We start from the raw sequence: 15787 nt of genomic DNA, 5'->3' as shown, positions 1-15787 counted from the left end.
TGCAGGTTCGGCTGCTGCGTGCGAGTATGGCTGGAGTTTGGCTGCAGAGAAACGTCTCTCTCTGGAGGTCCCTTTCTTGAACGTGTTACCAGACCTAGAGGCCGGCAGTGGGCTGGGTGGCTGGTGCGTGGGGCCTGAGGAGAAGGTCCTGAGACGAGAGGGAGGACCAGGGAGAAGGGGCTGCTGCCGGAGCGTGGAGAACAGGCTGACCGGGCCGTCAGTTCAAGAGGCCTGTGGCCCAGGAGGGTTTATGCAGACAGTGTGGGCAGGAGTCCCGGGGGCATTGCCCAGAGTTGCCTCACTGGGACTCTCCTCTGTTTCTTGTTGGAGTTGGAGTCTGTGCTGGGTTTGGGAAGAGGCCTGGTCCCTGCCTCTGGAGGGGACTCTCGGCTGGAACATGCCCTGCCCCCCTCAGCTCGAGGTGTCCCTAGGAACAGGCCCCTTCTTGCCTCCAGGAACTGGATGCGCTTCCTTTCCTGATCATGAGCAGAACTCTATATAAGGGAAGGAAAGAGCCGGGCAGGCTGGGAGCACGCTCTGGTGAGGACAGGCGGCCTCGAAGGGGGGCATGGGCCTGGGAGGAAATGGAACCAGGGTGGTAGCCATCTTCTCCTTAGTAGCCCCCGGCCCAGGGCCTGGGCCTTGGAAAGGGAGGCCGGTGTCTTGAGGCCCTGAACCAGGTTGGGGCTCTGCCATTCTCAGCCCTGGTCTTGTCCTTGCTACCCCGACCCCGGCTGAGGCATTCTGTAGCTGCCTGCCTGCTGTGGACACTCAGGGCACACTGGTATCCCACCCGGCTTCTAAGCCATCCTTCCGTCCACTTGGTGGGCCTGCCCGCCTGCCTGGCCTGGCTCATGGGGCCCAGCTATGGTCTTCCTTCTGGAGCCCGGTAGACTCGTCCCATGGCCTGAGGTGTTGGGCTGTCCACGGGCTATGGGGTCTTCTGGTTCTTTCCTCAGTGATGTGGCATGGAGTCTAGATCCTCTGGGGATTGTGGTCTCTGTTCTTCTTGACCTCTGTGGTGTCGCCTCAGTGACGAGGGCTCAGAGGTGGCAACATGCTGGTCATGGGTTTCCCAGGTGGGGCCCAGAGGGTAAGCAGAAGCCCTGTGGGGCGGGTCCACTTGCTCCTCCTCACAGGGCAGGGAGGGAAGAAGTCGGGGCAGTGCTGTCCTCCCGTGCTGTGGCTGGGGGAAGAGAGGGCAAGGCTGGAGGTTGGGGTCTGTCCAAATGTGTGTATTGTTAGGGTGGAGATGATGACCTCTGCGTTTTAGGGTGCCCAGTGGACCCTTATCTGTGGGCTTTGGGCTCCCCCTCTCCCCCCCCCCCCATTATTATTAGTATCATTACATATCTTCTGTCTGCCTTAAGCTTCACTCTTTACTTCTCTCTGCTCCCTATCCTCCTCAGGCACCTTTGGTGGCTCCCCAGTACCAGCGTCTGAAAGTCTTAACTTCTCGGTTGGGCTCTCCGAGTTGCCTGTGGTCCAGCCTGGAAAGAGTTTGCAGCCAGTCCTCCTTCCCTTTGTCCTCTTCAGTGTGTCCTTCCTCTTCCCCTTCCCCCATCCCATGTCCCACCAAAGGGGACTTGTAGTGGCTTTTTCCTCCCTGCCTTGTTCATGTGACCATTTCCACCCAAAATGCCCTTTCCTCATCTTTACCTTTTAAAACCCCATCCACATGCCCGGTGAGCCCTGGGCTCCGGACCAGGCCTTACCACCCTCGGGGCTCTTGGAATGGTCCTAGGTGAGATGCCCAGTAGACAGAAGCAAAATGTCCTGAAGGCCTGGCGTAAGTGTCCCCTCCTCTGTGGACCCCACCTGGGACCCCTGAGTGCCTTCTGCTCTCACAGCCCCGGGTGCCCCCATCTGGCTGTGGAGTGAGTGTGGCGCGTGGGGCCAGGTGGCATTGGAATCAGGCAGACCCTGGTCTGTGTCAATTAGTGGCCATGCCATCTTGGATCTCACAGGATTGCTGAGAAGATGGCTTGAGATCCTGTGAGATGAGGGCACTCGTCTTTCCTCCAGAAGGTCCTAGGCTGTAGAAGGGATAACACAGAGTGCCTGGTACACAGTGAGCATCTTTTTCTGCCTTCTTCTGCGTCTGCCATTCCTCCTACTATGAGCTGTTTGACTTTGGGCCGTTACTTGACTTCTCTGAACCCACGTACCACAAAGACCTGTCATGAAGACTATATAAAATGTACATAAAGCACCCAGGTCAGTGACGCACATAGGTGCTCTGCTCCTTCCTTCCTGTGTACCTTTGTGTGTCGACTGAGATGGGGGCCTGGAGTTGTGGGGGCAAGGGCGTGGAGGCGGTGTCCGCGGGAACAGCCTGCATGTGCGTCGAGGACAGGTGTGTAAATACAGTGTGCGGGGCTTGCCCAGTGGACTAGTATGCAGCCCTGAAAAGGAGGGCACCTCTGATGCCTGCAGTGACCTGAATGAATCATGAGGACAGGATGCCGGGTGTGACAATTGCTGGGGCTGCTTTAACAACATGTTGGACATTAGATGGCTCGCATAGCGAACTCCTCCTCAGCCAGTTCTGGAGGCGGGAGCTCTGAGGTCCAGGTGTGGGCACTTTTGATTCCCTCTGAGGCCCATCCTTGCGTCCACTCATGGCCCTCGCCTTTTGCACGTTCCCCTGGTGACTCTCTGTGGGTCCTAATCTCTTCCAATAAGGACACCGGGTCGTGCTGGATTAGGTCCCGCTGATGGCCTTGTTGTAGCTTCATCACCTCTTTTGCTCCATGCAGTCACGTTCCGAGGTCCTGGGAATTAGGACTGCAACGTGTGAATTTGGGGGGATGGAACTCAGCCCAGGACATGAAGTGAGATCAGCCAGATTCAAAGTGCTGTGTGATTCCTCTTATGTGAGGCGCCTAGAACACATAAATTCAGAAACACAGGAGCTGAGAGATCCCCAGGGTCTGGAAGGGAAGGGGGATGGGGCTCTTATTTAAAGGATGTGGGATTTCTTGTTTGGGAAGGTGATGAGGTTCTGGAAGTGGGGAGGAGTGATGCTTGTACAGCAGCGTGAATATGCACTTACCTGCTGTTGAAACGTTTTCTTAGAAATAGGTAAAATGGTAAATTTTATGTTGTGTGCATCTTACTACAATAAGATTAGAGAGGACTAGCTAGAGATAGAAAAAAAAAAAGAACCTTCTGCTCCGATCGTAGGAAGCTAGAGTCAGAGGCTTGAGTGGTTCTCAGTTTTGGCTGGCGCAAGGTGGTCCTGTCTGGCCCCAGGGCCAGGCGGACGTGGGGAGCTTCTCAGGAGGGCTGGGCAAGTTTAGGAGCCCGGGGTTTTATGTAACCAGGGCCAACAGCTTGAGGCCCCAGGGATGGAGTGTCACCTAGTTGGGGACCAGGTCCTGCCGCTTGCGTACTGGTGAGGTGACGGGAGGGCTGTGCCAGGTACATGCCTGGGTTTTCTCTTGCTCTGCCAAGAACAGTGCCTGGAGCCCCCAGGCCAAGATTTCACCTGCAGTGAGCCCTTTCCCAGCTGACTGACCTAGGAGGAGTGGCACAATCTCGTCGAGCCTCTATTTTTCTCATCTGTAGAATGGGAACAATGTTGCTGACTCTGCAGGATTGGAAGGGCGCAGAGGGACAAGCATGTGGCAGGACTGGCCCCAGCACTTGGCGCATAGGACGTGCTCAGTGATGGTGGTGACTTTGGCCACTGGTGGCTGCAGTGTCTTCCTTCCTGGGGCCTGAGTGTCCTACATCCTTCTGTAAGTGCTTTGTGTGCAGCCACTATGTGTTGGGTCCAGTGCGATGAATGATGTATTCTCTGCCCTCAGGACACTTGTTCTCTCACAGGGGAATCAGGTTACAGACAAGGAAATTGACACCTGTTTAATTGCAAATTGCAATTAGGGCTGTGAAGATAGAGATAAGAGGGCTGGAGAAACAGTGTCTGTGCGTGGGTGCGTGCACGCGTGTGACTTAAGGGAATCAGGGAGGACCTCTTGGCAGTGGCGGCATTGAACCCAAAGCCAGAAGTCTGGGAAGGACACAGCTAATGCAGACGGCTGGGCTGAGAGTGTTCCAGGTGGAGGCAACAGCATATGCAGAGGTCCTGAGGAGGCCCACAGCTAGGTGTGCTTGAAGGACTGAGAAGAGTCACTCCGATGTGTGGCTTTAGGTCCTGGGCAAGGGGGATGGACACAGAGTGCTGGTGGAGAGGAGGGCAGAGCCCAGATCACGCAGGGAGCCCTGGCCTGGAGGGCTGCTGTCTGGTGCGTTTGACCCCGGGGGAGTCTCCACGGGTGTGTCCTGTTGTTGGAATCGCGTCCAGGGACCTTCGAAATTCAGAAGGTATTAGTGGGTAGGGGACTGAAGAATGCCAGGCATTGGCTCTGGTCTGGGCCTGGCAAGTCACACCCAGCAGTGCCCCCAGCTCTCTACCTTGCAGGCTCCGAGCCAGACTGCGCCTCTGCGGTGGCCTTGGATGAATTGTTACCTTTTCTGTGCCTTACTTTCTTCATCTGTGAAATGGGGAGAAGGAGTCTCTACCCCAAACATTTTGAGAGCTTAGGCTAGGAGCGGACAGAAAGCCACGTTCCAGGGGCTGTTGCTGTTGTTGGACACAGCTGTCTGGACATTAGTGTGTACGGAAGCACCACGTGCCCCAGAGCGCAGGAGCGCATCTCTGCCTGGAGCCTCCCTGCTGGGTTCACAGCCCGTCTTCCCTATCGGTTAGTTTCTTGACTTGTCCACGTCTCAGGCTCCTGGTCCGTAAAATGGTGTTGAAGGTTGTTGTAGGAGCAGAATGAGGGAGTTCATGCAGACAGGCCTATAGTAAGTGTGATGTGCGTAACTGTGGCTGTTGCTAGTTTTATTGGTACGTTTTTCTGAGTGGACAGACTGAGCATCAGGCCTGCTCAGCCTCCAGTGTGTAGCCGGGTTTTTGGAGCTGTACTGGGGGAGGAGGCTTACCTAAGGCTGACCTCCTGGGCCAAAGCCCAGGAATCCCTGCCAGTGGCTGGGAAGCGAGACTATGACATGGCTGGGACCCCGAGCTCTTGTGGATGTCCCAGAGTCTGCCCCCTCTGCAGAGAGAGGGTTCCTAGCTCAGGTCCCTACAGGGCAGAGGGCGTGGTCACCGCTGACACCAGGAGTGTGGGGCCGGAGGGCACAGGCCACAGAGTGGCAGGGGGCCCTGGCTCTCCCTGGCACATTCCAGGCTCCTGAGAGGGTGGCCAGGGGCCAGGGTGCCGGAGGGAAGGAGAGAGCCTTTTAAGGAAACATTTCTCTGCTTACAAAAAAAAAAAAAAAAAAAAAAGAGCAAGAGAGAGAGACAAGAAACACTGAAACACACAACAAAGTTAGTGGGCTGGCTGGCCGGCTGGCCTGGAATGCACAGCTGTGGGTGGCGGGTGGAGGAGATGCTGGGGGGCAGCAGACCACGAGGGGCACCCGGACGTCAGGCCCTCCAGCTGGGGGTCCACCGCTTTGCTGCAGAGCTCAGTCCTTAGGGGTGGTGCTGCCTCAGGGGAAACAGGAAAGGGACCTGGGGTCGGGACACCTGGACCCTCCTTCTTTCCAACACTGCCTTAAGGTGGTTCTGGGAGAGAGGCCCTCCCCCTGTTTCAGAGGACACTGTCCGTTCCGCCCCCACTTTAAATGGATCTGTAACCTCCCCCGACTCCCTAAGTTCCCAGACCCAGAAGGGAGACTAGAAACCCCTCATGTAACGGTGTGGGAGACAATGGCTATGGACAGGACTTGCTCAGGTCTGGAGGCTGAGGCCGGAGCCTGTAGCGTCCCTCCTGGAGGTTCCCAGCCTCGCCGGAGCCCCAGCGCCAGCGCCAGCTCCAGCTCCAGCTCCGGAGGAAGGAGCAGAGCAGAGTGCTCTGCACTGGCTCCCACCCAGGGCCCGAGGGACCCCTACATGACAGAGTGGGGGGAGAGGAGACACTGGGAACCTGGCCCCATGAGGTTGAAACCTACAACCTGTGAATGGGGTTAGGGGCAGTAGGGCACGGGAAGAGGCCATGGTTGGATGCAGAACTCCTGCCCCACAGGTGCCTGGGGGGGGCAGTTGTGTCCCCCATGGCTGAGACCTTGTCTGGCCCGCCAGCCACAGCCACCTCTGGGACCTTTCCTTCCTTCCCAGTCTGTTCTCCTGGGATCCTCCACCCCGCCCTGGACTCTGTCTCCCCCAGAAACTTCTAAAACACTCACTGATGGCTCCATGCTTGTGTGTATCAAGAACCCTGAACTTGGGAGAGCATTTGGCCCCCTGTTTCCTCTTTCTCTTGAACACAGGGGAAGAGTTTCCCTTCATATTTCATTTTGGGACTCAGAATAAATCTTCACCGCTTATCAGCTCTGTGACCTTGGGCGAGTTGTGTAACCTAGCCAAAGATGGACTAGTACCTACCTTATTGGATGTTTGAAAAGATCAAATGAGTTAATATGGGTCAAGCATTGATAATAATGCCTGTTGCTCCTACAGTCCGTATCTAATGAGCGTAGCAATTGTTCCTTTCCTTTGGCCCCACATGTGAGTCTCTCAGTCTCGGGGCAACAGTGAGCACAGGGCGATAGACATGGAGACTCAGCTCAGGCTTCTTTGCTGGAGAATGAGTTGGGCAGGAAGCCTGTAGCTCGACTGGGTTGAGAACCCAGGGATGCTGAACTCCCAGCTTCTCCGCCTCTTCTAGAGCTCAGGGCACACTGTCACATGAGCCTTGCCCCTTCTGGGCTGGTGTGTCAAGCCTGGGGATCCCTCGGGCTGGATGGAGGACAGAGCTGGGTCAGGCGGAGGGGGGCCCGGCTGAGGGTGGCTTCTTGTGGGGAGCCAGCTCTAGCCGAGCCTGGAGGCTGTCACCATCGCCGCTCCGCTGGGCTGGTGGCCGGAGCTGGGGTTGCCCACTGTTTGAAGAGGCAGCAGCCCCGTCTTAGGCAATCAGGGGCTTGTGCCCAGACCCACTTATGCCTGAGGGAGAGCCTCCCCCCAGTCCCCTCTGTGGGCCCCTTGGGTTGGGAATTGGAGCCAAGATTAAGGTATGAGCTCCAAGAAAAACGTGTCCCAGCTAGAAAAAAAGAACACACTGAGTCTCTGATAAAGGGCCCTGCTAATTGTCAGGGTAGTGGTTTGGCTGCCTGGCCAGGATGGAGGTGTTATCTCAGGGGAGGGGGCAATGCAGCCCTCCCTCTCCCCTCCATCTGTCTGGAGGCCCACGTGCCGGTCCCCACCCTCCATCTGAGAGGAAGATGAGGATGGTGTTAAGAATAAAATCTCACCCATAAAGGGTGCTCTCACCCCTCAAGGCTTTCTTCAGAAGAACTGGCAGGGCCTTTCACCAACCTGCTTCCCTCAAGCTGTGGGGACCCCAGACTCTGTCTGCAGCTTTGGGTGAGATGCCTTGGCATTGGGGAGAACCTCCTTTCTTAAAGTACTTAAACATGTTTTTAAAAAGTATAAAACAAACCTTAGTATATTGTAGAACATTTAGAACATAGAGCAAAGAAAAAAAAAAACCTTCTTCTTATGACCTGAACCCACTGCTACTAAAAATCCTGGTGCACTGACCTCCAGTGTTCTGCCTATTTTTCTACAGAATTTAAAAATTGTATGATATACGGGGCGTTTGGAAGGCTCTGTCATTTTAAGCTTCCGACTCTTGGTTTCAGCACAGGTCATGATCTCGGGGTTGTGAGATCGAGTCCCACATCGGGCTCTGCACTTAGCGTGGAGTCTGCTTGAGATTCTCTCCCTCTCCTGCCCCTCCCCACCCTGAACGTGCACATGCACGCTCGCTCTTGCTGAAATAAATAAATAAAATCTTGAAAAAAAAAATCATGATGTACATTTCATTTTTGCCTTCTGCCACTCCCTCTCTCCCCAGTGTGATTGCCTGAGGGATCTACCACGTGGCCGCAGCATCTTCTAGTGACCTCTCAAGCCGGAGATGGTCAGTGTGTTAAGCTGAGGGAAGGGGTGTCTGGCATGGAGGTGGGGCCGTGGAATGGCCTCAGGAGGCCCTGGTTTTCTGTGTGGATGAAAGATGCTAACCTTGCCCTTTCTCTGTTCCTCCCACAGGTGGCTGCTCCCTGCATCCCTCCATCCAGCCGTGAACTGGTGGTGAGTGACAGTCCCTTCCCTACCCTGCTGGGCTCTCTCCCCTCTTTCTTCAGCTCCTCTGTTACAGCTGCCTTTAGGCCTAAGCATGCTGCTGGCCCCAGAGGGTTCTGGGCCATTAGGTAAGGAGGAGGAGGGGGACACTTCCCCAGACCGAAGCTGGACTGGGAGGAAATGAGTCATGAGGTCCCTTCTGACGAGATGCAGGCCCTCTTAGTTCCATTTGAGACGAAAGTCCTTGGAAAAACCCATAAAAGGGCATCTCGCATGCCTCTGGGCCAGGCCAGGTGCCTGTTGTTCTGGGGCTTCTGGGACCAGGGGACGGCACCTTCTTCTACCTGCCGGGTCTCGGGTCAGGTACCCTTCAGCTGGAGGGAGGGGAGTGGAGGACCTGACCCACAGAGCTCCCCCGCCTGGGCAGTGGCTCGCATTCAGGTGGCCCAATCCGCCTCCAAGCTCCTTGGCTGACTCTGCTTTTCTGTTCTGTCTCCGTGTCTCCCAGCCCAGCCTCCCCTGTCAGTCTTCCAGAAGAGTGTGGACAGGGGCGGGTCTCCTATGAGTTGTGGGCTGTGGGGAGAGGGGCTCATTCCAGACGGATCCCAGCTGGGCTGATCTGGAACACTGGGAGCTTCTCCTCCCGTTGCTCTCAGGCGTCCCCAGCGCCCCTTCTCCCCAGCCCGGTGCTGGAGGTGGGCAGGGCCCTGAAGGCTGGAGCGGAGGGCTCTGCATGACTCCAGGTGCATGTATGTGTGTTTGCGTGTGTGTGTGGGGGCACACAGGACAGAGGGCCCCTATGGACACAATCTTGTTTATTGATACAGAGGAGCCTCTGGTGACACCAGTGTGGGTGGCAGTTGGGGAGGGGGCCAGGGTGTCCTGGCACTTTCAGGCGTCTGTGCATCCACTCAGCCTGGAAACTGTCAGGACACCTGGTCCCTCCTTTCCCTCGGACACCCACTTACTCAGTGACAGTGGTCAAGCCCATCCTCTTTCTGGACCCCAGCTTCCCTTCCTGTCAAGGGGAGTGCTTGCTCCCGATGCTCCCAAGGCCTTCTTGGTGCTGGAAGTGTCCCCTCCATGGAGGGTCATGGATGGGATGAAATAAGGTTTGTAGGGGGACTCTACGCTTAGGTCTCGGACGCTCAGGTGCTTCAGGCCCATGGCCGCGTCTGTGTCCTCTGCAGCCCTGGCCGCCTTGGGCCCATGGCCGGGTGCCTGTCCTCTGCAGCCCTGGCCGGGCCCCGCCAAGCTATTTCTCTTCCTCTCGGAGGCCCTGCCTCCCCGGTCTCATGGGGCTCAGACCCTTCTGGGCCTCAGCTCTGCCCAGCCATGCCTCTCCAGATGTGGAGTGTTCTTCGCACAGAGCCTGGTCACAGGTCATCTGACAACAGCAGGGGGTGGGGGGGTAGGGGGAGGCCAGTGCAAGGCCTGGTTTGCAACCACCAGCAAGAAGTCGCTCTGGGGTTGTAGAGGGTCACCGTAGCGGGTGGATGGGGAGGGGATGGAGGAAGCAGGGAGTATAAGTCTCATCATTTCCACTCAACTGCCACCTCGCCCCTGAGAACAGAATGTCCTTGGCTGGTTCAGGGTAGCTGGGGGGTCTGGGGCTTAGGGATCTGCAGGCAGAAGCCAGATTCCTGGCCACTCAGAACTTGTTTATGTGAGGAAGGGTCAGGGGTTGGAACAAAAGGGAAGAGGTTGGCATTCGGGCCAGAAGGATTGCAGTTAGATACCAGAAGGATCTTCCCGTCCCTGTGTCCTGTCCCACCTGTGAGGAGGGGGGCTCTGACCTTCCAGGAGGCTGGGTCGGCCACGTGGTGATGGAGTGGTTGACGTACCAGATTGTGCTCCCTGAGGCTCCCCCCACCCCGCCCCCCGCCCCAGCATGGTCAAGAGTGAGGGGGTTAGACTCCTTCCCTTTGGATCCTGGCTTCTCAGTCTCCGCTCTGTGACCTTGGACACAATGCTTAGCCTCTCTGGACCTCAGTTTCCCCTCTACAGATTGGGAGTTCGTAATAGCCGCTGCCCTGTAGGGTTTTTAGGGAGAATAAAAGGAGCAAATGAGTGAATTTTTTTTTAAAGGCTTTTATTTATTTGAGAGAGTGTGCACATGAAAGCACACAACAAGTAGGGAGGCAGCGGCTCTGGAGAGGGAGAAAAAGGCCCCCCGCCGAGCAGGGAGCCTAATGCGGGGCTCAATCCCAGGACTCTGGGATCATGATCTGAGCTGAAGGCAGACGCTTACCCTACTGAGCCACCCAGGAGCCCCGTGAGTGTATTTAATTAATCTGTATTCAGGGCCCTCCAGGAGCTGCCCACCTGATTTGGGGTAAAAGTCCAGCATCTTGCATTGGCATGTACAACCCTGCAGGATGGCTTTCCTCTCTGACATCTCCTTCTAGAAACTCTCTCCTTCCTCACTCTGTGTTAGATACCTGGTTTTCTTGCTCCTGAACACAGCAGGCACGCTCCTGCTCCCGGACTGTTGTCCGTCCTGTACCTTCTGGCCGGGAGGCTCTACCCCTGAGTCCCCCTCGAGGCTCTTTCCCTCCCTCAGGTGTTCACACATGTGGGAGATGTCCCTTCTCCCCAGCAACTCCGTCTCCCGTGCCTGCTTTCCTAGTCCCTCCACGGTCTCACCACTGGGGACATGGTGCGTCTCACTTCTAGGGCTCCCCTCCTCCCAGCACAGCAGCCTGTGTGGACAAGGGATTCCTATCTATCAAGTTCACTGCTGTATCCTCACCACCCGCCACGTAGTAGGTGTTCACTGACTCCGCGCGCATTCACCGAGTGGCTGGAAGAAAGGCTTCAGCTGGATGCCCTGTGCGGGTAGGGGTTCAGCAAGTAGGGCTGCTGTTCCCTGGCTTGCCCGTGGGCAGGGGTCTCTCTGTTCCTGGGGAAGGGTGCTGGGCTCCAGAAGGACGCTCTGCTATCGTCCCAGGGAGTGGGAAAGTGGCCCAGGGGAAACCGGGAGAAAGTTTGGCTTCCCCCAGAGAGCACTCAGCACCTGTTTCCTCAAGGCAGGCTAGGCAAGTGCTTTGAGCAGGTTCACAAGAGGGAGGAAAGGGCGGGTTGTATTTTTCCTTCCTTTTCCATTTGCTGCCTCCCCTTCAGCCCTGGCAGAGCTGGTCTGTGGTCTCCCTGCCCCCTTCCCTCGTGCCTCGCAGCGTGTGTGTCTGCTGTGGTTTCTCCAGGTCTCAGAGAGGGCACAGATCTCCCTCTGGCCATCTCACCTGTCTCGCTTCGATCTTACCCCCCTCGGACCGGGAGCCCGTGTCCTGGGCACAGGATTTCTGCCTGCTGTGGGCCTGCTGGATACATTCTCCAGCCTGTGCCAGGCCAGCCGGGGCAAAGTGGCTTAATTTTCAACCCATGTTTTCATCTTACTCAACAGATGTTGCCCAAGGCCTTGGGTAGAGGGTCCTAGGGTCACCTCCCTCCTGTGGGGTCCCCTGGTGGGGGCAGGATGGAGAGGTGAGAGGGCTTGTTTGGCACGGACGCTCCTGATCCTTGGAAATTGCTGAAGCAGCTTTTCTCTACTTCTGAAAAATAAAGAGTCAAAAGGAATTTCCCGAGGGTGATAGCCAAGTGGAGTGGCCGCCAAGGTTGGCCGGATGGTGGGCCCTCCTGCACACAGAGCCTGGCACCCAGGAGACGTGCGCTGGGGACAGATGGGAGTGCAATGCCTCTCCTCACCCAGAGCAGCCCCTTAGCAGGTGCTCAGAATGAACTGAAGGTGGGGTGGGGAGTCTGTTGGGACAGGAGGGAAGAGATGAATGGGACAGTGGGAATGCCAGGCCGGATTCACCCGTAATAGCCATCAGAGCAATGGTGAGATGGTCACCCTATATGGAACTTTCTGCCAGACATTGTTCTGAAAGCTTTGCAAAAATAAACTCATTTATTCTTCATGACAACACAACAAGAGAGATGCTGTGGGATTATCCCAGTGTTACAGATGAGGAACTGAGGGGGCCACAGAGCTATTTGAAGGGGGTGTGGGATTTTGACTCAGTGGTCCAGCACTGCCGTCTGCCTGCTTGACCATCAATCATGGCAGACGTCATTCACTTGCACGACACCTGTGGTTCTCAAAGCCCTTCCCGGGACATCAGGCCATGGGGACCCCACGGTGGATTCTGTGGAAGTCAGGGCATGTTGTCAGAGCTACCTGGGTAGGCCGAGGAACAATGTGAGCTCAGAAAGACGAGGTGACCTGTTCAGGGTCCCACGGGAGTTGGGGGGCTGGGTAATGAGGTGCTGGGTCAGGAAGAGGCTTTTAGATTCCTGGTTCTGCTTTCTCCCCAGAACCTCCTGGATGCTTGCTGCTGATATAAATACTGATGACAGCCAGGTGGACTTTTCTGGGATTTCTTTTCCTTTCCTTTCCTTTCTCCTTCCCTCTCCCCCTCCATTGTTTAAAGTAGAGTTGACACACAATGTCATATCAGTTTCACGGATTGGGATTTTGTAACAGCGCCAACCACAAGTGCACCTAGCTAGCTCAGGGTCTGGGATTTAGAGGAACGTCTGTCTCTTCATCTTTCTGTCCGTCTGTCCTGCCCACAAACATTTCCTGAGCAGCTGACTTGTGCCCACTGCTGTGTCAATGCTGGGGCTGCAAAGTTCCTTTCTGCCACAGTGTGGCTTCTAGAAGGCGGGTGGGGTTGGGGTTGGCGTAGAGCCATAGGAATGAGAGGACTTTACACATCATTTGCTCTAGTCCTGCTCTGTTTCAGGTGAAAAGGAGGCTCTGAAAAATTCTTTTGACTTTAGATTTTTTTTTTTTATTGTGGTAAATACTAGAACATAGAATTAATTACCTTAACTGTTTTCAAGTGTATAGTCATGGTATTAAGTTCGTTCCTGCCCTTGTGCAAATGTCACCCATCCATCTCCAGAACTCTTGTCATCTTGCTCAACAAAAGTCTACCCATTTAATATCTTTTTTTTTTAAAAAAGATTTTATTTATTTATGTGACAGATGACAAGTAGGCAGAGAGGCAGGCAGAGAGAGACAAGTCTACCCATTTAGCAAGAACTCTGCCCTCCCCTTCCCTAGTACCTGCTTACCACCATTTTCTTTGTATCTCTCTGAATTTGGCCACTTAAGTACCTCAAGTGAGTGAACTCATATGTGTCCTTTTGTGACGGGCTTATTTCACTTAGCACTGATGTCCTCAAGCCTTCCTGTGTTGTGATGTGTATCAGAATGTCCTTCCTTTCCAAGGCTGAATAATATTCCGTTGTCTGTCTGTGCCACAATTTACTTGCCTGTTCATCTGTGAGTGGACATTTGAGCTACTTCTGGGTTTTAGGTGTTGTGAATAATGCTGTTTTCTTGCGAGCAGCCATGCTCCTGGGCATAAGGTGGTGGTCCTCAGATTTTGAGATGACTTTCCCAAGGTTCTCAAGTGCCAGATGTGAGGCAAGAAGGCACCACGGTGCCTCACGGACGAGGAGGAGGAAGTGATGTTCTGGACAAGTGGGCAGAGCCCTCAGTCCCGACGATGCCATCTTGCCCTCCATTAAGGAGAATGACTAGCAGTCATTGAACTCTAGGCTCTGATGATATTTCATCTTCTTGGTTTGAACTCTAGGCTCTGATGATATTTCATCTTCTCGCCACAAATGTCACGAGAGGCCATCTTGGGAGGATTCTAGAAAACGGAGCAATGTTAGGAGAGATGAGCCCGATAGAGTCTTGGTTTTCAAAGGAGAGAGAAAACTGGGCATTACGTTCCAAAGAAGATTCTCAGAGTGGCGAGGGAAGCTGAAGATCTGCATTTGTGCAACAGGGCTATGCGGTTTGGAGAGGGGAAATAGGGAGCAGATGCAGAATGGGAGTGAGAAAGTGGGCAAGGGGAGATTTGCTGTTGCTCCCTGGAGTAGAACCTGGTAGGTGGAGATTCTTACAAAGAGGAGGAGACTTAGATGTAAAGAAGAGCTTTCTCCTGTCATGGGGCGGGGAGTCGCTGTCTGTTGCTGGAACCCATACTCACCGACACGTACTCGGTATAAGGCGAGTGTTCCTGGCGAGTTCCTTCTCTGTGGGGGGACTGGTGGAAGTCCCGCCCGTAGACTGGGCTGTGAAAGGACATGGTTCCTGGAGGTCAAGGCATCCATGAATGTGCTGACCACCATCCGGGGATCTCCATTAGGAGAGACCCAAGTCAGGTGAAGAGAAGCCTTTGAGAGCCTTGTTCAGTGGGGGAGAAAGAGAGGAGTGTGAGATGGAAAACAATTAGTGCCCGTATGGGGGCTTCTGACCAAAGGTGGCCTTGGGGGCCTGGGAAGGAAGCAATCAGTCTGTGCTGTGGTAGTTGAGGAAGTCTGTCTCTTGTTCCAGGTCTAGTTTAAGGTTTGAGCAAATGGAAGCGAGGAGGGGAGGAGGGAGGGAGAGCTGAAACAGAGAGGGGTCAGGGCCCTGGTATGAGTTACTGAGCCTGTTGGGAGCCGGGGCAAATCCAGGGTAAATATTTTTGGCCCGTCTGCCCTTGCTGGGGGGCTAGTGGGGGCCAGGGAGTTCTGTGTCATTTTGGTTGGTGGCCCTGGCTGGGATGAGTGCAGGAATGGAAACAGCAAACATGGCATGTGTGGGGAAGGGCCAGATAAGGGAGGAGTCCGCAAGCCAGGCAGGGGAACTTGAACTTGATGAGCCAAGCAGTAGGGCCAGGATGGGTCCTTGAGTGGGGAAGCGACCCAGAGCGGGATCTGAGAGTCTGCTGCCAGCTGTGGGGTGTGGCTCGGTGGTGAGGGGCTGTGGGAGGAGTGCTGGGCACGGGTGCTCAGCTGGAGTAGAGAGAGAGCATGGCCAACGGTGGCCAGAGGGGCACAGAGGAAGGGCCTGGGGACGCCTGGACCCCCAGTGCCCTGGCTGAGGGGAAAACAGCATCCGATGCGGGGAAGGAGGGGTCGAGGAGTACCCCCCCCCCCTCGTGACCTGGCCGAGTGAGCGCATGCCGCCCCTGCCGCTGCCCTCTCTCTGCCAGGAACCCTGGGCCGGGTCCCTCCGGGTGAGCTGGGGCCGGCCTGAGGACAGGAGTGGGCTTGCCCAGGCCCCTCCCTGGGGGGGAGCAGGGAAAATCAGGCATCACATTTCATTCCATCACACCCTGCCTGTTCTTTTTCTCTGGTGGCCTAGGCCTGCCCAGGAGAGGATGGAGCCCCTGAAGGGACTTCATGGGGAACCAGGCCGTCGGCCTCCTTCCCAGCCTGGCAGGGCCTAGCCCTACCAGATCCACACCCTCTCTCCAGCCCCCTGCCCTCAGTGTCGAGGCCCACCCCCAGGAGCTCCCCCCTTTCCCAGGATGGTGGTAATTAATACAGGGCAGGGGGTGGGTGGTAAGCAGGGGGCAGACACAGGCTTGGAGGTGCAGACCTGGACACTTGGTTTCTGCATCTGCTCAAAGGGGTTCAAAGAGCTCCCTGAGAGGCCCCAGCTGCTGCGGGATGTTGGGATGTTTTATCCTTGTGGTCCCGCTCCCGCTGGGCAGACTGGGGGGGTCTGTCAGGTGCCAGCCTTGCCATGCCCCCTCTAAGTGCCCAGTAAATGGTGCATCCCTGCTCTTCCCTTTTGCTTCCAGTCCCTCCCTTCATCTGCTTAGGGTTCTATTTGTGGAGCAAGTGAGCCTCGGATAACCTGCTGTGGGTCCCCAGGCTGAGGACGCTCCAGCCCCCCGC

General features: G+C 55.7%; 1 protein-coding gene across 9 annotated transcripts in view; it reads left to right on the top strand.

The window, feature by feature from the left end:
• TNS1 (tensin 1) overlaps window positions 1–15787 on the top strand; it is a 178626-nt gene that overhangs the window by 60662 nt on the left and 102177 nt on the right. For all 9 annotated transcript variants that reach the window (XM_032354754.1, XM_032354749.1, XM_032354747.1 and 6 more), the window contains one exon: window positions 8063–8104. The gene's annotated coding sequence lies outside the window, so the exon portion shown is untranslated. The remainder of the gene's footprint in view (window positions 1–8062; window positions 8105–15787) is intronic.

Source organism: Mustela erminea, chromosome 8 (genome assembly GCF_009829155.1).
Source record: "Mustela erminea isolate mMusErm1 chromosome 8, mMusErm1.Pri, whole genome shotgun sequence".
Lineage (NCBI taxonomy): Eukaryota > Metazoa > Chordata > Mammalia > Carnivora > Mustelidae > Mustela > Mustela erminea.
The sequence above is the reverse complement of the archived record's forward strand: the minus strand, read 5'-3'. Positions and strand labels throughout refer to the sequence as shown.